This window comes from Pseudopipra pipra, chromosome 25 (assembly GCF_036250125.1).
Source record: "Pseudopipra pipra isolate bDixPip1 chromosome 25, bDixPip1.hap1, whole genome shotgun sequence".
NCBI classification, from domain to species: domain Eukaryota; kingdom Metazoa; phylum Chordata; class Aves; order Passeriformes; family Pipridae; genus Pseudopipra; species Pseudopipra pipra.
This window is the reverse complement of record NC_087573.1, coordinates 2,060,871-2,079,680: the sequence shown is the minus strand read 5'-3', so window position 1 is coordinate 2,079,680 and position 18,810 is coordinate 2,060,871. Positions and strand designations below refer to the sequence as shown.

The 18,810-nt window shown below is 48.4% G+C and overlaps 2 long non-coding RNA genes across 4 annotated transcripts; one reads left to right on the top strand and one right to left on the bottom strand.

Moving 5' to 3' along the window:
* Positions 1-468: 468 nt before the first annotated feature.
* On the bottom strand, positions 469-3,189 carry LOC135402558 (uncharacterized). Of its 3 annotated transcripts, none has more exons than XR_010425163.1 (3): positions 1,500-3,189; positions 1,318-1,384; positions 469-1,269 (listed from the first exon to the last, which is right to left on the bottom strand). It is a non-coding gene; the product is annotated as an uncharacterized LOC135402558 (long non-coding RNA). The 3 variants fall into 3 exon arrangements; XR_010425164.1 differs by lacking the exon at positions 1,500-3,189 and having other exon boundaries at positions 469-724; positions 833-1,269; positions 1,318-1,469; XR_010425162.1 differs by lacking the exon at positions 1,500-3,189 and having other exon boundaries at positions 1,318-1,469.
* Positions 3,190-12,656: 9,467 nt separating this feature from the next.
* LOC135402703 (uncharacterized) lies at positions 12,657-18,412 on the top strand. The gene is made up of 3 exons (XR_010425213.1): positions 12,657-12,912; positions 17,461-17,563; positions 18,162-18,412. It is a non-coding gene; the product is annotated as an uncharacterized LOC135402703 (long non-coding RNA).
* The last annotated feature ends 398 nt before the right edge of the window (positions 18,413-18,810 follow it).

Genomic DNA, 18,810 nt, shown 5'->3' with positions numbered 1-18,810 from the left:
AAAAAAAAAAAAAAAGAACCTATGCTTTAACAGACTTTTGTTGAGACAAGTTCACTCTCAGAAAAAATGTAGTTGATATAATTCCAGTGGAGGAAAAGGAGACACAGGGAGGAAACCTGTGTTTCTTGGATTCAGGCACGTTTTTCATGGAAAGCAATCAAGAGACCCAGAGATGGTCCAGTGTCTTTGATTTAGAAAAGACCCTCCAATTAGGATGGGAGATTTTTTTTTTTTTGTCTTTGCTGGATAAAAAAAACCTCTTCTGCTGTAGGCAAATTGCAGCCCATTCTCTACAAACCCAGATGTACAACTTACAAGCTTCCCACATCCATTAACTCCACTTGATTTCTTCAGGGTTGGCTGTAGATGGGCAGAACAAGGAAGAGAAATTGCAAACAACTTTTAAAACCGGTTTCCATTTGGTTATTGTGGAAAAATATGTCTTTAGAATTTTTTTCCAAGGAGGAAAAAAAAAATAAATTAACGGATAGTGTAAAAAACTTAAAATTCTTTAGGTTTTGGGGCGAGGGATGTCTGTGTGTAAATGTGAAGCAAAGGATTCTGCAGTGCTCTGGTCAGTCTCGGATCCCATGAGTCAGGCTTTAGTGTTTCTCTTCTCTCCCTCCATCTGTCCTCAGAAAAGCTCCAGTGATCCCTCAGCCCTCTCCAGCCGCAGCGTGGGACAGCAGGCAGTGAGCACCCCCTCCCTCCCTGTCCATCCCACCTCCACACCCTCATCCTTCCATCCCACCTCCACACCCTCATCCTTCCATCCCACCTCCACACCCTCATCCTTCCATCCCACCTCCACACCCTCATCCTTCCATCCCACCTCCACACCCTCATCCTTCCATCCCCCAGCGTGGGACAGCAGGCAGTGACCATCCCCTCCACATCCATCCCACCTCCATGTCCTTCATCCTTCCATCCCTCAGTGTGGGACAGCAGGCAGGGAGCATCCCCCTCATCCCACCTCCATGTCCTTCATCCTTCCATCCCTCAGTGTGGGACAGCAGGCAGGGAGCATCCCCTCATCCCACCTCCACACCCTCATCCTTCCATCCCCCAGCATGGGACAGCAGGCAGGGAACATCCCCCTGTCCTTCCATCCCCCAGCATGGGACAGCAGGCAGGGAGCATCCCCCTCATCCCAACTCCACACCCTCATCCTTCCATCCGTGGAGCATCCCCCCCATCCCACCTCCACATCCCTCATCCTTCCACCCCTCAGTGTGGGACAGCAGGCAGTGACCATGCCCCCCATCCCAACTCCACTCCCTCATCCTTCCATCCTGTGGAGCATCCCTCCCATCCCACCTCCATGCCCTCATCCTTCCATCCCTCAGTGTGGGACAGCAGGCAGTGACCATGCCCCCCATCCCACCTCCACACCTTCATCCTTCCATCCCCCAGCGTGGGACAGCAGGCAGGGAGCATCCCCTTCATTCCAACTCCACACCCTCATCCTTCCATCCTGTGGAGCATCCCTCCCATCCCACCTCCATGCCCTCATCCTTCCATCCCTTCATCCTTTGCTCCCACAGCCACACTGCTGGTCCAGCTCCCTGAGCCTGGGAAGCGCTGGGGAGGGAACAGTGGCCAAGGATGGAGCTGGGAGGGAGTGTTGGAAGTGGAGTGTTGGAAGCAGGGCTGTTTTAGGTGGCAAGCAGGATGTCCCTCAAAGTGAGACACTCGAGATGTGTGTGGTGGCATTTTAATGTGCTTTTATCAAAGCAGCCACGTCCTTTTTTGTCGTTGTTTTATGTTCGTTTTTAAACCTCCATTAAACTACACAAGCCTTGGTTTTCAAACCCTGATAACAGAGGTTGCTGCCATGTTTGTTGGTGGAAATATTGAAAACTGGACCTGCCATTTTTCTCTCTTTTTTTTTTGTTTCCTTTAAACCCTTTGTGCTTCTGTTGGTTGCTCACAGTTATCTTCCAGCTGACAAGCTTTTGCATCCTATTTTTTTGTTTGTTTGTTTGTTGTTTTTTTTTTTGGTCACAGAACTACACATTTTGTAACCAGCCTCTCGAAGGTAACATAAGGCAGCTAATTAGTTGGATTTCTGGTAGCACATGCTACCAGACTCGTAATCCTGTTTGGATTTTAGAGAGCTCTTAGATGTGATACACTAATATGATCAGGAAGGACACTTGGCTGAATCCATAGGGAGCCTGAGGATGCTGAGCACAGTGTGGAGCCTCAGCTGGGGAATGGAATATTAATGCAGCAGCCGAGTGATTTGTCTTGTGTGGTTCATAGCCCTGGTTTTTATTGAGGCTGGTAAATTACTTTACCTTGGCTTATAAAAATTTCAAGTTCTCTTAACGTTCTTTACTCTCATGAAACTACTGTTGCCGTTCCAATAAAGATGATCGTTGTTTCGATTGTAAATCTTTCATTTTTGAAGTGGTTCAGATTTCCAGAGCAGCTTAAGGCTGGAGTGAAGTCCCAATCTTGAAACAGAAGTGAATGTAAAAATCTCCTCTCCCACACCTCTTCCCTGATTTCTGGGAGAGCAGAGTCTCTTGCATTCCCTCTGCTCCTAGTCCTGTGCTCCTTGGGGAATATGGGAAAAGAAATGGCCATGTTTTAAAATCCATTTTGGGGGGTAGCAAACACTCTTGCAAGTGTTTGGTTCACAGAGTTGTTCCCCTTCAATCCAGACTGTGTTTCAAAGGGGTTTTTTTTTGGTATTAAAATGTGCAAGGATTATTCCAGTTCATCTGGTCAAAAGGCTGGTTCTTCACCTGCTGGACCAGATCTTTTCTGAAGAGTATATTTTGTAAGTTCCACTTAAAATACATATTTTTGGGGTCTTTTTTTTTTTCCCCCAACACGGTTAAGAAAAGCCAGGGCTGTGAAAAAATCTGTTTCCGTTGTTCTCAGCTCAGGTTTTGGGACTGGACTGTTTTATGCCTGGCAAGTTTGACCCTTTATCTCACAGAACTGTTCTTTTTTTGTTGTTTTCCTCCCACGTTCATTTCTCGTGGCCGTCCCACGATGTTTATTTTCTGAGTTTGTCCCTTCCCAAACACTCTGTAAATCCCATGCTTTGGGGATTTGGGAACTTTTTCTAAATCTTCCTGTCTTGCTGATTTATGCAAACACTAAGCCCTGATGGTCTCTTGGCTGCTCTGTTAGCAGTGCAGCAGTTTACATTCAGATTTTTATTATGTTTAATTATTTTTAGCACACCCCATTTTTCAGCAGCAGCGGCAGCAGCTTCACATTTTTCGGTGTCCTTTCTTCATTAATTTGTGTTAAGCATTCTGATTTCTTGGAGGAAAGCTGTGCAAATGCCTTTCTTTGGGAGCATGAATGGTTCTTCGTGGAGCAGAAAGTCTTGTTCACAGGAGGCTTTGAAAATCTTGTTCCATGGCTGTAGTTTTGGAACCTCTGCAGAGAGGTAAATGGATTTATTCCAAAGTTTTAGTTAGTCTCGAGTTCTGCCCTGATCTTACCATTAAAAAATAGTAGTTTATAACTTGTATTATATGTTCTTTTGGAGATTCTAAATCCACACCACCACACTGAGTTTTGCAGTTTATGCCAATAGTCCTGCCTTGAACAAGGTTTGATCAGTCCTAATTGGCAGTTTGGGTTGGAATTTTATATTAAAGGTGATTTACTTCAGTTTCTGATCAGCATGGGAATGCCAACCATGCTGAGCTAAATGGGTTTCTGAGTGGACTGTGGGGGAGAGCCTGTCAAAAACGGGGCAGCTGAGAAGCTTTTAATTTGGTTTTAACTTCATCAAAGCAGAAGAGTGTGAGGGGAGAGAAGCAGCAGCACACCTTGGGTGACTCACCAGTGCCAGGTAATGGTTCTGAGCCTGCTCAGCTCCTGTGCCAGCCCAGGAGGTGATGGACAACCAGGGATAGTGGCAGAAGATGTGCTGGAATTCCTGGTTTTTTCCTTTTTTTCCTTTTTTTTTTTTCTCCTTTTTTTCTTTTTTTTTTCCCTCCACTGGTGATGGTCACAAAGGTACAATAGACACTGAGGCACCCAGGTTTGAGGAGGGAGGGAAGCAAAACTGTAACATGCTGGAAGCTTTTGAGCTGTAGAAACTGGTGCTTTGCTTTATGTAATTTGTCTGTGAAGTGTTTATTTTTATAACAGATCATATTGTTGAACACATGGTTCTTCAAATCTTACAAACTGATCTCCGTGAGTTTAATATTTGGTTGGGAAGTGGACGTTCATCTGTTGGGGGGAGGCAGGATGTGAAAATGAAGCAGATGGATATTTAAAGGGACACTGTCACCAGGTAGTTGCTGGCCTAGAGGAGATGTTAGTTCGGGGGGGGTCACACCTATATGTGGAAATTATATATTCTATATGTATATGATCAAATAGAAAAAATTGTTCCCTGAGCTTTCGAGTATTTTCCTACAGTTCTGGGAGGTTCAAATATAAGTTCTGATCAAATAGGAGGCAACACTGACTGTTGTGTTCTTGCTGTCCAAGGTGACTTTTTGTCTCTTAAGTGCTCTGAGGAGCATCAGAGCTCTGGGAGCCGACGGTGTCCTCTCGAGGCCTCCCCAAAAATCAAGTTTCAGACTCCCCACTCCAGTAGTTGACTGGCATTTGAATGTCTTTTCACTGAACTCTTTCTACTAAAATCAAACCACGACTCAGATTTCTAAGTCTAGTCAAGTCCTGCCACGTGCTGGCTCTGTATCAACCACTGTTGGCCCCGACTCAGCCTTCCTGCCCCTGCAGCCGGCCCAGCATGCTCAGTGTGACTGCAGCCACCCTTGTGCATAATGCTTTGTATATTGGGGGCGAGGGGGTTTTTTATATATATATTTTGGGAGGGGGGGGTGGGGTGGGAGCGGGGTGGGACGGAGGAAATCCTCAAATCAGCTGAAGCCAGACTTAAAAACGTGTGTAAAAGCCCCCGAGGTCTGTGGTGTGTGAGTGCGCGGGTGTGAGTGTCCAGCATCCCGTCCCCTTTGTGTTCACCAGCTTGGTGACTTGGACTTTTCTCCTTTTGATTTTTTCTTTAATTTTTTTCCTTTTATTTTTTTTTTTTTTGTTTCGTTTTTCCTCTCCTGCAGAAGCAATTGTTAACGGAATTTAAAATTGTAAATAAGAGCTACGTTTAATTTTTTTTTTCGGTTTAACGTCACGGCAAACCCTGAATAATCAGCTGGGAGGTGGAGAGAGGAGGAGGAGACTCCAGGTAGGGCCTTGGGCAAGGCATCATTCTGTGGTATGCAATGAATATTTGTCTTGAGTATTTGCAGTCCCCTGCTGAGCTTTTCTAAAAATCAGGCTCTTTGCAGTTCCCCTCCCCATCCTCTTTTAATTTTTTCTTTTTTTGGTTGATCTCAAGAGCAGACAGAAAAGGGGGCAGCTGCAAACAGTCACCTCTGGGCCCAGTGGGGTTGGCAACTCTTGCAATACCTTGACAACACTGAGATAAGCATGGTACTAGGAGTTAAGTCTGAATGTAACATTAATGCTTTATTTAAAATAAAAAAAAAAAAAAACAAAACAACCCACGCTTTCTTCTTGTTTTGTTTTTTCAAGGGGTTGAAGTGAACATGACTGTCGACCATGTTCGTGAATTTATAGATGCAACATTCATTGGTAGAATTGTGTGATGGTCTTTTGTGCTCTACTTAATTTTACATATTCCAGTCTCTGTATGTACCTGCAAAGAAAGAAAAAAAAAAAATAAATAACAAAACCCTGCTTTGCTTTTATTGAAAGGGTTCCCAGGACTGCATACCTGCTCCTGAGCTCTGTTTTAAGTATGTGTATCCTTCGCTTGTATTTTGTATTAAAAAAAAAAAAGAACCACGAGGAAAAAGAACCCTTTATTGTTCAGCATGTTGGAATTGTGTCCCCTCTTTTATTTTTCTCCTTTTTGGAATATATTAAGCAACTCATTCTTCTGTATCTTTTATTTTCTTTTGTAAACTTTTCGGTTTTGTTTAAAAATGGCTTTATAAAAGGGCTTTTATAACCCATAAACACGAGTTGTGTAATTCTTCTGCTGTTTGAAGGTGTCACCCTCCTGTGGTTGGTTTTCTGTGAATGTCAGCGAGGTGTAAAATGTGTTTATCTTCCAGGATGTGTGGTGGTTTGGGATTAATTCCTTGGAAAGCTCGTGTGTTCTCTGAGGAGGGGAAGTCGGGTTTTGGCCAGAAGAGTTGGGCAGGTGTGACCTTCCCATCACTACCTGTGAGGTGAGGGGGGAGAAGCTCCAAATTAAGTCATGTTGGCTGTGAAAAGCCCAACCTGTGCTTTCCCACCCTTCCAGGAGAGCCCTGAGTTGGGGTTTTAGGGCTCAAACCCACTTGGAGCGATGACAAGGAGGGACAAAGCCCTTTGCACGTCCCCTTCACCTCCAGGAGCTCCCCCTGAGCGTTTTGTGTTCCCCACGTGTGTCCCAGCAGCGGCAGCAGCCCCACAGCTTGTGGAAGAGGACACCTGTCCATATTCCTTGGGAATATGGGATAAATCCCCGAAATCCTGCTTGGCTGGTTGTCGGGCCAGCAGGGAGGGTTGCTCCGGGCACAGGGTGTTTCTCCGTGTGTTGTCCCACCCGGGAGGTCACGATCCACCGTCTGTGCTCTTGATAAATCCATTAGAGCACATTCCATCCCGTTTCCTGCAGAATCGGTCGGAGCCCGGGAAGTTCAGGGCCGTTTTCACCGATTTCGGCTCTTTTTTGGTGTCCTGCCCGCGCCGCGCCAGGAGAGGGCGCGCTGGGACGGCGCCTCATCCCATCCCTCCTTCCCTTGGGATGAGCCGGGAAAGGCTCTGGAATAACACCCCGGAATGCTGCGCTGGGCAGGTGTTCTCCTAGCGCCATAAACGGTGGGTGCTGCGGTTTGGGTTGTGTTTTATTTGTGAGTGTTCATTAAAAACCGAGGCGGTTCGTCAGGACAAACCCCCGGAATTGTTTGTTCCTCGCAGGGATGAAGCTGAAGCTGCTTTTGGGAACGTGTTTTCCTGAAAGGTTTGGGATGGCAAAACATGCTTGTGGCCCTATAAATGGGGTGTGTTGTCCTTGCCCCAGATCAGCAGGACACTCAATTAAAATGAAGCCGTGGTCTCGGAGCAGTGGGACAGGAGAACAGGCTGCACCACGGGGTGGTTAATTAATGTATTTGCTTTTAGAGGTTATTTGGGGTGCTTTATGAAATGCCATCTCCGTGTCTGGCTGCAGGTTCTCTACCTATTCCCTTTATTTTATCCCACAGGGTGGTAAAATGGGGTTCTGTAACCCGGGAGTGTTTGCTCTTGGCTGCTGCTGCTGACAGTGATGCTCCAGGCTTTTGGAACAGAGTGCTGTAATGATGGGAATGGAGTGGTTTAATCACACAGCTTATGGCATTCCTGTCTTTTCCTTTTGAACAGGGCAGCCAACTAACCTTGCCAGGTACTCCTACCTCACTGCTGTGGCATCTGCAGTCCTGTGCTGCAGTCTTGACATGGATTCTTGATCCTGGAGCCGAGTTTCCTTCAGGTCCTGCTGCACTACTTCCCTTTTAGGCTGCTTTTCTCCTCAGCTTTGCTCTTTGGAGCCCAGTGCATTTCCTGACTGCTCCATCCTGTTGGCAGATGCTCTGCCAGCAGAACTTAAAGAAACTTCCCCAACAAAAGTTCCCATTGGCTTTGTGGCGTTTGCAGGGAATTAATACCAGAAACAAATTATTTCTTTCTGGATTTACTGGACGTGCATCTGAGCAGTGGACACGGATAAGGTTTAGTAACTCCAGCAAGTGCTGCCAAAGCAGGGGAATAAGATCCCCTTGGCAAACAGTCCTTGCTGTCAAGTTTTAATCTGAGAGAATTTTGCCTGAGGAATATCCTGTTTGTGTTCCTTTTGGGTAGCATTTGGTTCTAGGACGAAAATCAGGTCCAAAGGTGGAATTCGAGACGGGATCTGTTTGTGGCAGCACAGCTTGTTTGGGCCCTACAGGTGTCCTTGGAAGAGGAAACAGGGTTGGTTTGAAGAGCTGCTGTTCTGAGCAGAGCAGGGACAGGACCCAGGGAATGGCTGGAGCTGAGTCAGGAAGGTATAGGTTGGATCTCAGGGAAAGGTTCTTCCCCCAGAGGGTGGTTGGCACTGCCCAGGCTCCCCAGGGCAGTGGGCACGGCCCCAAGGCTGCCAGAGCTCCAGGAGGGTTTGGACAATGCTCTGAGGGACAAGGTGGGATTTTGGGATGTCTGTGCAGGGCCAGAAGCTGGACTGGACGATCCCTGTGGGTCCTTCCAGCTCAGGGCATTCCATGATTCTGTTCTTGCCCATCCTGCACGTTGAAGGGGAACACTGGGGTTTCCCAGTAAATTCCCTGCACTTTTAAAGCATGTTTTTAGCTGTCAGTTTGATGCAGCAAATTGCAAGTGAACAGGTTTGGAGTTTTTACTTCTTTCACTGGTATTTGGGGTCTGTGTCCCACACAGTGTGATAAATCAAGCACAGATATCACTAATAATTTAAATTCCTGCTGTCCAGGGGTGCAGGGGAGCTCTGGAGGTGTCTGTGCCTGCCCCTCAGGCACTGATTGAAGAGCCCTGGGGCTCTGGGCTGTGTGATTTGACAGATTCACTCTGCTCTGAGGGCTCAGACCCACATCCGGGGCTCACACACATCTCCAGCTCCGCAGTTTTCTGTAGCCCAGGAAATGGGTTTGTGTGTTTTGGTGTTTTTTTTGTTCCTACAGAGGTCAAGTTCAAGTGCAGCTCTCCCGCTGTGGGCAGCCCTGGAATGCACTCCCCCCGTGGATCCAGACCAGGAAGGGACAGTTCCTGCTCCTGTGGATGCTGAGCTGAATTTTCTAGGTCAGGCTGAGCCCTTGGCCTCAAACCATGGTCCCAGTTCCCCCTCCTGCGTGGGCATGGGCTCGATGGACACCAAACACAAACAACCCTGCACAAAGGCAAAGCCATTTCCTCCTCTGCCCCTTCCACAACATTTCATTTACCCTCCAACAGGATAAATTTGGTTCTATATTCAAGGTTCTGCTTTATATTCACTTGTGAGTTGTGCAGCTCGAAGAGGAGCTGGGGCTTTATTTGAATATTTATTTGAATAATGGCTTGTCTTTCAGGTTGAATAACATTTGTGTTTTGAGTAGATAACAGTTCCAGCAGAACCACATTTCCTGCTGCCACAGTATCTTTATCCTTAAGCATTTCTCACTGAGCCCTTGGCCTTGGGAGGAGGTTTTGGGTTGCATTATCAATTAGTGCCTTTCCTTACCAGGGGGGGTCTGTTGCCTTTGGTTGTTGCAAACCCTTTCAAACATTTCTGATTAATTGCAGTGTTTTATGTCTGAGAACTTCTGTCTTCTTCCTCTTGTGAAATGAAGTCAGTACTGATTTTTTTTTTTTAAACAGTCTCTGCTTGGATTTCTTTCCATTTTTATTTTTTTTTAGCTAAATGTTTCTGAATGTTTTATGAAGAGGATATTATTGTAGTGTTTCTGCTTCACTTCCCAAATGAAGGGAAGGAATAGTCTGAGTATAATCCTATTTACTACATAGAGCTGTTATTTCTTTTTCCTTAAACTGACCTTATTTTGATTTTTTTTTTTAATTAAAATTTAATTTTAAATTTTATTTATTTTTTTTTAACTTCACTGCTGATTACGATACTGCATTTGAAACAGTTTCTGTTCCCAGAACCAGTTCAGTACATTACTTTTAAACTAATAAGTAACACATTTCTCAAAGGCAGACCGGGCCTCACGTTTGGAAGTGACTCATGTTCTTTCAGTCTCATTCACATTAAACTGGTTTTACACCTTTAAATGCATAAAAAAACCACTTAAGTGACTTTTAAACATTTCTCCCATTTCCTTCTTTTGTAGAGCAAGGTGCCAGAAGGAAAAAGAAAATATCCTTGGGTGCAAATCCTTGTTCTCACTCTTGAATCTCCTTCTCCCCCCCCACCAAGGGATTTTGAGTGTAAAAAAGAGCAAGTTGCAGAGTTTAACAACTTGTGTGCCTCTTATATTGCGTCTTCCCACGTGAGTTAAATGCAAACATAAATGTTTTAACTCAAAATCACGGAACTGTGGAATGGTTTGGGTTGGGAGGGATCTTAAACATCACCCAGTGCCACCCCCTGCTATCCCCTGTTCCATGGGACACCAGGCTGCTCCAGCCTGGCCTTGGACACTTCCAGGGCTGGGGCAGCCCCAGCTGCTCTGGGCACCCTGTGCCAGGCTTGGATTCCCTGGGTAGGACACTGGGCAGGTGCCCCTGGAGCAGAATTCCAGAGGGCTGGAGAGAGCAGCGGGCGGAGCGTGGGAAGGAGGCTCTGGGGAATTGCTCCCTTTGCACCTCCACTCATTACAAGGGTTCAAACCCAAGGAGGAAGAGCCCAGGTCTCTGATCTGAGGGTAGAAGATTTGTGCTAATTAACAGAAACAAAAATTCCCAGGACTTTTAAAGTGCTGGAAGGCGTCGCTGCCACCAAAACAAATAACCCAGGTTTAAAGCTAAGCCTGGCAGGGGAAGCTGTTGGCAAACAGACTTTTAGAAATAAATAAATAAAAAGCTGCCACCTCCTTTTCCTTGACATTTCTCAAGCCTCCCTTTGATCTCCAGGCTTTTCCCTGGATCTCGTGGCCCTGCAATGAGGGAAATGCCATCTCCAGGGGTGTGTGGCATCTGTGCTTCCACAGCAGCTTCAAAACTTGTCAGGGGGGATAAAGTTTGTCCTGGTGAGCCTTGATGATAAACTTGGGACTTCACCTGCTGCTAATTACAGCACATTCCTCACTGGGATGTGGCTGGAGTTATCCTGGAGTTGTTATTATGGCTGGAGTTATCCTGACCAAAAGGAAAAGCCAGTTGAAGGCAATTACTTGTGGTTTTGGGAATCTTTTCCATGTAACAGGTTTGGTGTCAGCCCTTTTACAGCTGAAGGAAGGAGAAGCTGCTCTCTTTGTAACGTGGGGGGAACGTTGAGAAATGTTGTGTAAAAGTCAGGAAAAGGGAGAGGGGGAAAATCCTCAAGGAGGAGGATGCTGAGGGACTCGTGCACCTCTCCACGTGTCCCTGGACACAGCTGGAGCACCTTGGATTGTTCCTGCAGGGTTTCAGGGAGAAGTGGCCCAACAGCAACAACTCTGTTCATCCAGGTGCAGAATTAACTCTGATCTCTTCCAGCTCCCGTGTTCAGGCTCCCCCAAGAGGAAAAACTCCCCTACAAAGAAAACCAGGATGGGAAAAAAAAATTCCCTCTATAAAAAACAAGACAAGTGACAGCCCAACCCACTCCAGGAGAGGTTTCCTGGCTCCTTAAAGGAAAAAAAAAAGGAATAAGGGGGGGGGGGGGTAGTAGATCATCCTCTGGAGTTGATCCCATTCTGACAGGGCTCATTACATCACATTTGGGTGCTCACTCTTCCATGTGGGACACGGGGGACCCTGTCTGGGCCCACTGCTGGGGAAATGTCTCCAGTGCTGTTTGTGTGTCTTGACCCCAGGCAATCCTTCCATTCTTCCCTCGTTAATCCAGTGATTTGTGGAATGCCAGTGACCCCTCAGGGAGTCTCCTGAGCTGCCAGGGCTGGGAGTGACACGGGATTGTCAATAATAATATCTGGGGGAGTTCGTGGTGGAGCAACATTTTTTAACATTCAGGTCAAAGTCAGCCCCCCCGGCGTTTCAGAGAGTGAGGCTGATTGGAATTAATCAAATTAATTGCAAAGTTATCAATGCATCTGGGCTATTGATGGTTTTTATTTCTTTTGGGAATAGCAGGAGCAAAGGATTTGCTGCCTTGGGTGGTTCTAGGATACCTCCTGGTGCTGGAATAGCCATAAAAATTCTAGAGAAGTGTGACACAGAAAGGAAAATAACTTTTAGAGGCAGGAAAGGGAGAGACACAAAAACCTGGGATGTGGTAAAAAAACTGAGATAGAATCATCAAGCCATGACATCCATGTTTGCCCTGTCCTGTCATGATCAGATTTGAGTGGAAAACTCTCATTATTCTTTTGATGATCCTTTTTTGTTGTTGTTGTTAATTAATGAAATCATTAAGGTTCTCCCAATCCTAAAGGGCCACTTCCCTGTTTGTTTGCAGGCAGGTGTATGGCCTCGTCCTTCTCCACCCTCAGCTACTCCAAGGCAGGATCCATCCTCCAAAAAAAGAGATGGGTCTTCTCTTACAGCTGGAAAGGAGCAGAGCTTGGGTGTCTTTATTCTGCAACCCCTTCCTGCCTGTGCAGTACAAGGGCTGGAGAACAAACACACTGGGAAATATTTGCTCTGTAACAGGGTGCCTGTTGTTTACCTGCAGCAAACATCCACCCCTCAACTGGATAATAAAATAGTCAAGGAAAGGCACAATTTTAATCTTCTGAAGTTTCACAGATAATTATTCTCGATCGACTGGTTTGACAAGAACTGTCTTTTCCAGGGAACGGGGCTGGGGTGGCTTCTGGAAACGTTTGACAGTTATTTTCTGTTTCGGGTTTCCTGCTTCACCCAGTAATGAGGAATCGGGGCAGTTTTCTGAAAGAACTGACCCCAAGTTCCGCAGAAAACTGCCTGGCAGAGCTGAGAAGTGTCACACAAGACAAGGACACGCACTGGAAGAACTGTGGAAGGATTGTGGCTCTGTGGGAGAAACAGGGACGGGAGGGGAAAAAATTGTGAGCGGGGAAGAAAAGTCAGGGGCACTGTCAGGAGGAGTCTGGGGAGGACACCTCCAGTGTGGCTTTAGGTGCTGCCTGGAGAAAGGGTTTGGATTTAGAATCAAAGAATTCCCATTGTTTAGGCCCTGCTTTATCCAAGCAACTGGAACTTTTTATGTCCCTTTGCAGATGAGCAGAATTTCCTTAAAGGAACGAGATGGCCCCCGACTGGAGCAAACAGCCAGCCCTGCTTTTTCTTCTGGTTGTCCCTGTTCAGGAGGGACTTGTATCAGTGAGTTATTGTTCAGTTGAGGTCAGCAGGGCCCCTGGTTTGGGCTGTGTCCCACCCAAAGCCCCCCGGGTGCCACGGGCAGAGCTCGGGGCTGATGCTGCCCTGGGAAATCGGGTGGATGGCTCATGGGGTGCATCATTTGCAAGTGGCTGAGCAAATGTGTTGCAGGGAAAGGCTGGGAAGACTGAATGGGAGCTGACAGTTTCCTTGGCACCCGAACCAGAAAGAAATCCATGGCTTTGTTTCTTGCTCAGCAGAACTAAAGGGCAAGCAAGGCACGGGGTGGCTTTAAGCTGCTGGTACCGAACGTGCAGGGTGGGAAAGAGTTCAATCCATAGGCAGCTTTCTCTGACCAGATTTGAATCAAAATAGGCTGTTTTCACAAGGAAGAGCCTCAAATCTTGTGCCTCGAGCTGGAAATTGTAAACTGACACTGGAGTTGGCTGCTTTGCCCCGTGGCAAAGTGATTCTGGGCTGCAGTGAAATCAAATTTACCCCCTTGGGGTAAGAGTGGGAGGGAGTGAGTGGGATGTGAGCAATTATCTGATGCTCTGGTGAGGAAAAGACCTTTCAGAGGAGGGTGGGACCCATCCCAAACTGGCATCTACCAGGCACTGGCCAGGAAATTCTTCCCTGCCGTGTTTGTAGGACTGAGGTGGGCGAGGAGTGATGTGCTGGGAGGGAGGAGAGGCAGGCTGGTACAAAAGCTGCACTGCAGGCTGTAGAATAAGGTGGTGCAAAGTGCCCTTTCTCTTCCCAGTGGCCTCCCTGAGTGGTGCTGGGCTGTCCTTGGGGTGCAGAGGGTTAAAGAGCCCTCTGGGGCCAGAGCGGGGAGCTCTGCAACGCTCAGGATTAAAGTTCAGAGAGCTGGAGCCCGAGCTCTGCAGCCTGTGGCTGCTGTCACAGGGCACCAGAACAGAGCTGGGGCTTCCTTTGCAGCCGTGGGAAACGTGGCTTTACCTGCAGCCCGGAGGTGACAGCCCAGCACCCAGCGGAGCAGCCTCGGGGGCAGAGGAGGAGCCGTTTGTTCCGTTCCTCTCCCGGGGGGAGCTGTTTGGAGCTGTTTGGAGCTGTCTGCATTTCACGCTGCCCTTGTGGTCGCCCGTTTCTCCCCGGGCACCCGCAGCAAGGACGTCCCTCCCTGCCGGGTTCCTCCTGGCAGGACCAGGGGGCAACCCCAGCTCTGCCAGGCCGGTGGCACCGCTCAGAACCCCCGAGCAGCACGTGGAGCCCGGGGCAGGGGGTTGGCTGCAGGGCACAGGGGTTAAGGATGCAGCCCAGGGACCGAGTGTTTGTCCTGCTCTCTGTAAACAGAGCAGTCATGCCCAGATTTTCAGCTCTCCCCCTCTGTGCCCTGCAGAGGCAGCGAGGTTGGTGCTGAGCAGCAAACAGAGGGAGCCAGGCCAGGATCAATAAGGGGGTTTGACAAAGTTTGTTTGCTTGGCTGCAAAAGGCCTTGGGATGCAGTGAGTGGTACACGGTGACCCCATCTCCCCACCACACCACAAAATCTCCCCGATGGGTTCTTATGTGAGACAGGCTTTGCAGAGGCTCAAAACCACGAGGTTGTTTCTTGGGCTTGAGACTCACAATTAAAAGCAAATAAATAAATGGCTTCCTGGTTTGGGCTGTTTGTGGCTGGTGATGTTTCCGAGCTCTTTTTTTTTTTCCTCCTTTTTCCTTACGACCAAAACACGAGGAAATGGATATTTTTTTAAAAAAAGAAAAATAATTTAAAAGAAAAGAAAAAAAAATCCGTGACTGCAATGGCTCCAAAACTAAATATTGTGAAACTTAGGGGAGATAAAAATTATGCAAAGCTGACAGAGGGCTGATCCAGTGTCCTCCCTGCAGCCTCAGCCAGGGAAAACCAGCTGCCTGCACCGTTAGCTGGGGGTTGTGACACTGAGGAAGGACAGAGGGAGGCTGTGGGATGTTGCAGCTTGGCTTTGCTGTTGGAGAGGAAGCAAGAACGTTGTGCTGTTCCCTTCAGCCCCCCCAGGAACGGGCACCTTCCAGCCTGGCACTGCTCCAGCCAATCACAGAATCCCGGGAGGATTTTGGCAGGAGGGGACCTTAAAGCTCGTGTCATCCCACCCCCTGCCCGGGGAAGGGACACCTTCCACCTTGCTCAGAGCTCCAGCCAACCTGTGCCTCTACCAAGGCATGAAAAATGCAATCCCTGCCGTTTCCCTGCCCCAGATTCTCCCTCCTCAGTGGTGCTGACTGTGGCAGTTTTTGCCTGTGCCAGAGCTGACTTTGCAGCTCCCTTTCCCATCCCCTGATTTTCCACCCTGACGTGTTGGAGGGTCCCTGTCACTCCAGGCCCTGCTGCTCTGGGCACCCTCCCACCGCCTCTCAGGCCTCGTCAGGGAGTCAAAATGCTCTTTTTTGGGGCACCCCACGCTCTGAAAGCTGTAGCCTGGTGGCTTCTCCTGAAGTGCCTGAGACAAAAATACATTTCCTGTTTAGAGAGAGAGCGAAGATCAGCCCCGAAGTGCGGCCGCCTGCTCTGGTACCTCAAGTACAAACAGCCCGTGCTGCCTGTGCCTGTTCCAGTGCCTTTTTCTCTCTAAAGGTCCATTAAACACAATTATACCAAGTCCATCTCCTGGCAGCATCACTCCTGACAGGCACAAGAGTTTTAGAAGTGTCAACTTGTCGGGGAAGGTCCCTCTAAAAGCCCCCAGTGTGAATTCCCACCTTTGTTCTCAAGGCAGCAGCACCAAGCACCACCAAAGTGTGTTCCTACAGGCATTTCTCTGACACTTTTCCACCTTTGGTGACTGAGTTCTCTGTAAATATCACTCAGCCTCCCTGGGTGGGGTGCTGAGGTTGGGTTTGTGTTCTCGGCTCACAGGGAGAGAAAGGTTTGGGTTGTGAGTCAGCAGCTGCTCTGCAATCAAGGTCAGGACTTGCATTTTCTGTAATTAAGCACAAAACGGGCTTAAAGCCACTCTTAGGCCAGCCTGGGGCTCCCAGAGTCGATCAGAGCACCCATGAAATTCATCTCTGGAGGGGTTCAGGGTCGTGCATTCTCTCTGTGGGGCTGCAGCAGAGGAATCTGAGCTGTCACGGCTCATCCTGTGCCCAGGTGGAGCTGGCAGGTCTCCTGCTCCCTGGCTCCTTGTTTTCTTTGCCACACGTGGTGCTTCCCAACCCCTGTCAGTATTCTGGTCAATACCACCAGCTCTGCCTGGCTGGGTACATGAGATTTAGATAAGACCAGGGCAAATCTGTGCCATGATCTAATCGGGCCCGAGCAGCTGGGATGGCAGTTGACTCCGTATTTCCCCTGCTTGATAGATAATTCTGGTTTGCAGATTCCCATGATGGCTCAATCCTGCATTATTCTGAAGCTTCTGATCCTGCTTCAGAATCAATTATTGGGCCCATTTACAAGCCCAGGACTGGATCCAGTGAAACCAGAGTATAACCAAGGCCAGGCTGTTATTGGGTGTTTGGGTACCCGAGTTCATGGTCTAAATTTTCAGAGCTGCTGCTCCCACTGAAGATCCCAACTGAGCTCTTGCCAAAGTGCTACTGGGAACTCGGGGTGGGATCTCCAGTGGCTGGAAATGCCAAGTTCTTTTGGTTTAGCTCAGTTCTGGGGACGTGTCACCTGGAAGGAAGGAAGAGCCCGAGGAGGGAGGAGTGGAAGTTCCACCAGTGTGTGGCTGGATTTTGTGTCTGTGGTGATGTGTCCTCCCCCCTGAGGCCCTGCAGGCAAAGCTTGGTGGTTCAAGGAAGGACTGGAGGTGGCCTTCAGTGCCCTGGGCTGGGGGACAAGGTGGGGATCGGGCACAGGGTGGACTTGATGGTCTTGGGGGTCTTTTCCAACCTCAGTGATTTTGTGATTCTGAGCAAACCCTCTGCATCTCCAAGAGGTTTTGGTCTTCTGTACTGGTATGAAACACTAAATGTTAATTTATCCTGTGACTTTTGAGAGAAACAAGGTTTTCTATGCCCTGCCCCAGCCCCTGTTGTTGGTGTGGATACGTGTAGAGCTCTGAGGTCCCCAGTGCCAGGGTCCCAGTGGGATGAGCAGAGCCTCCTCTCAGTGACATCCAGGAGTGTCCAGCACCACAGCCTGCAATTTCTGCTTTAAAACTGGCTGCCTGGGCCTGAACCAAGATCACACAGTGACTCAGAGCCGGGAATAGAAGAGAGGAAACTGCAGTTCATGCTGCTTGTCTGACCACTGAGCCCAGCAGAGCCCAGCTCCTCCTGCTCCATGTGGGCATTTGGGAATCCACCTAGGGACAGTCATCTGCTCCAGTGCAAGAGAGGGAGGAGAAGAGAGAGAAAAAAAAAAACCAGACAACCAGCACTAATAGCCATTAAATTGCTCGTGAACCTCTCTGCCTAGAAAACAGGGGCAGTTCTCCCCACCCAAATTTGGATTCTGGCACTTCCCCAGCTGAAGTCATAGCCCAGCTCTCCAGCGCTTTTTGTTGGGTTTGGATTTTTTTGTTACCGAGTTCCTGCATCTGGAGTGCCAAAAAAGCTCTTTTTTTTTTTTTTTTTCCCCTTTTTTTTTTTTTTCAGGAAACAGCAGTGTCATTTCTGCTCGTCAGCCACCCCAGTGAGTGAGTTCTCATCAGCTCAAGTGACAGCAAACACAGGTGCTTCTCTGCTTTTTCTGTGGAGGGTGAGTCCTTTCAGCAAACTTCGGGAGGGAACAGCTGCTCCCAGTAAAAACACCAACTATCCCGCTGACCCAAGCTGAAATGTGACGTGGAAATGGGATTTTTGACCTTGAGAGGTACAAAGCTGCTCAAAGGAGGGACCCTGTGAAGATTAAAAATAACTAATCTTTTGTAATGCTTCTGTAACTAATAGAGCTGGATGAATTCATTGCAAAACCAGGGGCCAAATCTTTAAATAGCACAAACCAGCCCAAGTCTTTTGATGACTTTTGAAGTCTTCAGCTGAAGAACTGGCCCAAGCATTTGCAAACATTAATTTAGGAACAGCTGGTTTTGTCAACTGCATTCTTGCCTCATTTTTCCTATCCTCTGCTCATTTTGTTCACACACACAAAAAAAAAAGATACTTGTTGCTGCAGATGTTTAGGGAAGGCTGTTTTGTCTAAGGATTCTCATCTCGAGGGCTGGCTGGATGAATAGAACACTGATTTTTCCTCAGCTCAGGGTTCTGTTAGACAAGTTAGATGCTGTTATAACGTCGAGATGTCCCTGTACAAGTGTGTATATACAAATGTATATATTTTGTGTCTCTCCTCGCAGCCGTGCGAGTTAAGCAGCCATCTCCCACGAATAACGTCCAGGGCCAGGTCACAAACTTCCCAGAGCAGGGGACCCGTTTGCGTACAATCCAAGCAATTAGGAACAACGAACAGTACTTAGTAAAACCAAACAAAACCAAAAGAACCACTCCTGCTGCCGTCAACGCTCCGGCGGGAGGGAGGGGGGGGAAAAGAAAAGGTTAAGAAAAAAAGTTTGTTTGTTGGTTGGTTTGTTTGTTTGTTTAAAGAAGTGAAACCGCTTTTTGTTTGGGTTGAAAGGAGCGGCTGATGGGGCCGATGGGGAGCGGTGTGCGGGGCTGCGGGGCTGCAGGGATCGGGGCTGGAAGGAGAGGGGCTGTTCTCCCGGCCTTGGAAGGAGAGGGGCTGTTCTCCCGGCCTTGGAAGGAGAGGGGCTGTTCTCCCGGCCAGGGGTGCGGGGAACGGTGTGCGGGGCTCCGGGGATGCTCCGCCGGCCGAGATCCAGGAGCGGGGCCGTTGTGCCGGCTGTGGGATGCGGGGATCGGGGGGATGCTCTCCCGGCTCCGGGGCTGCGGGAGACGGTGTGCGGGGCTGCGGGGCTGCGGGAAACAATGTGCGGGAAACGGTGTGCGGGGAACGGGGCTGCTCTCCTGGTGGACACTGAGGGGCTC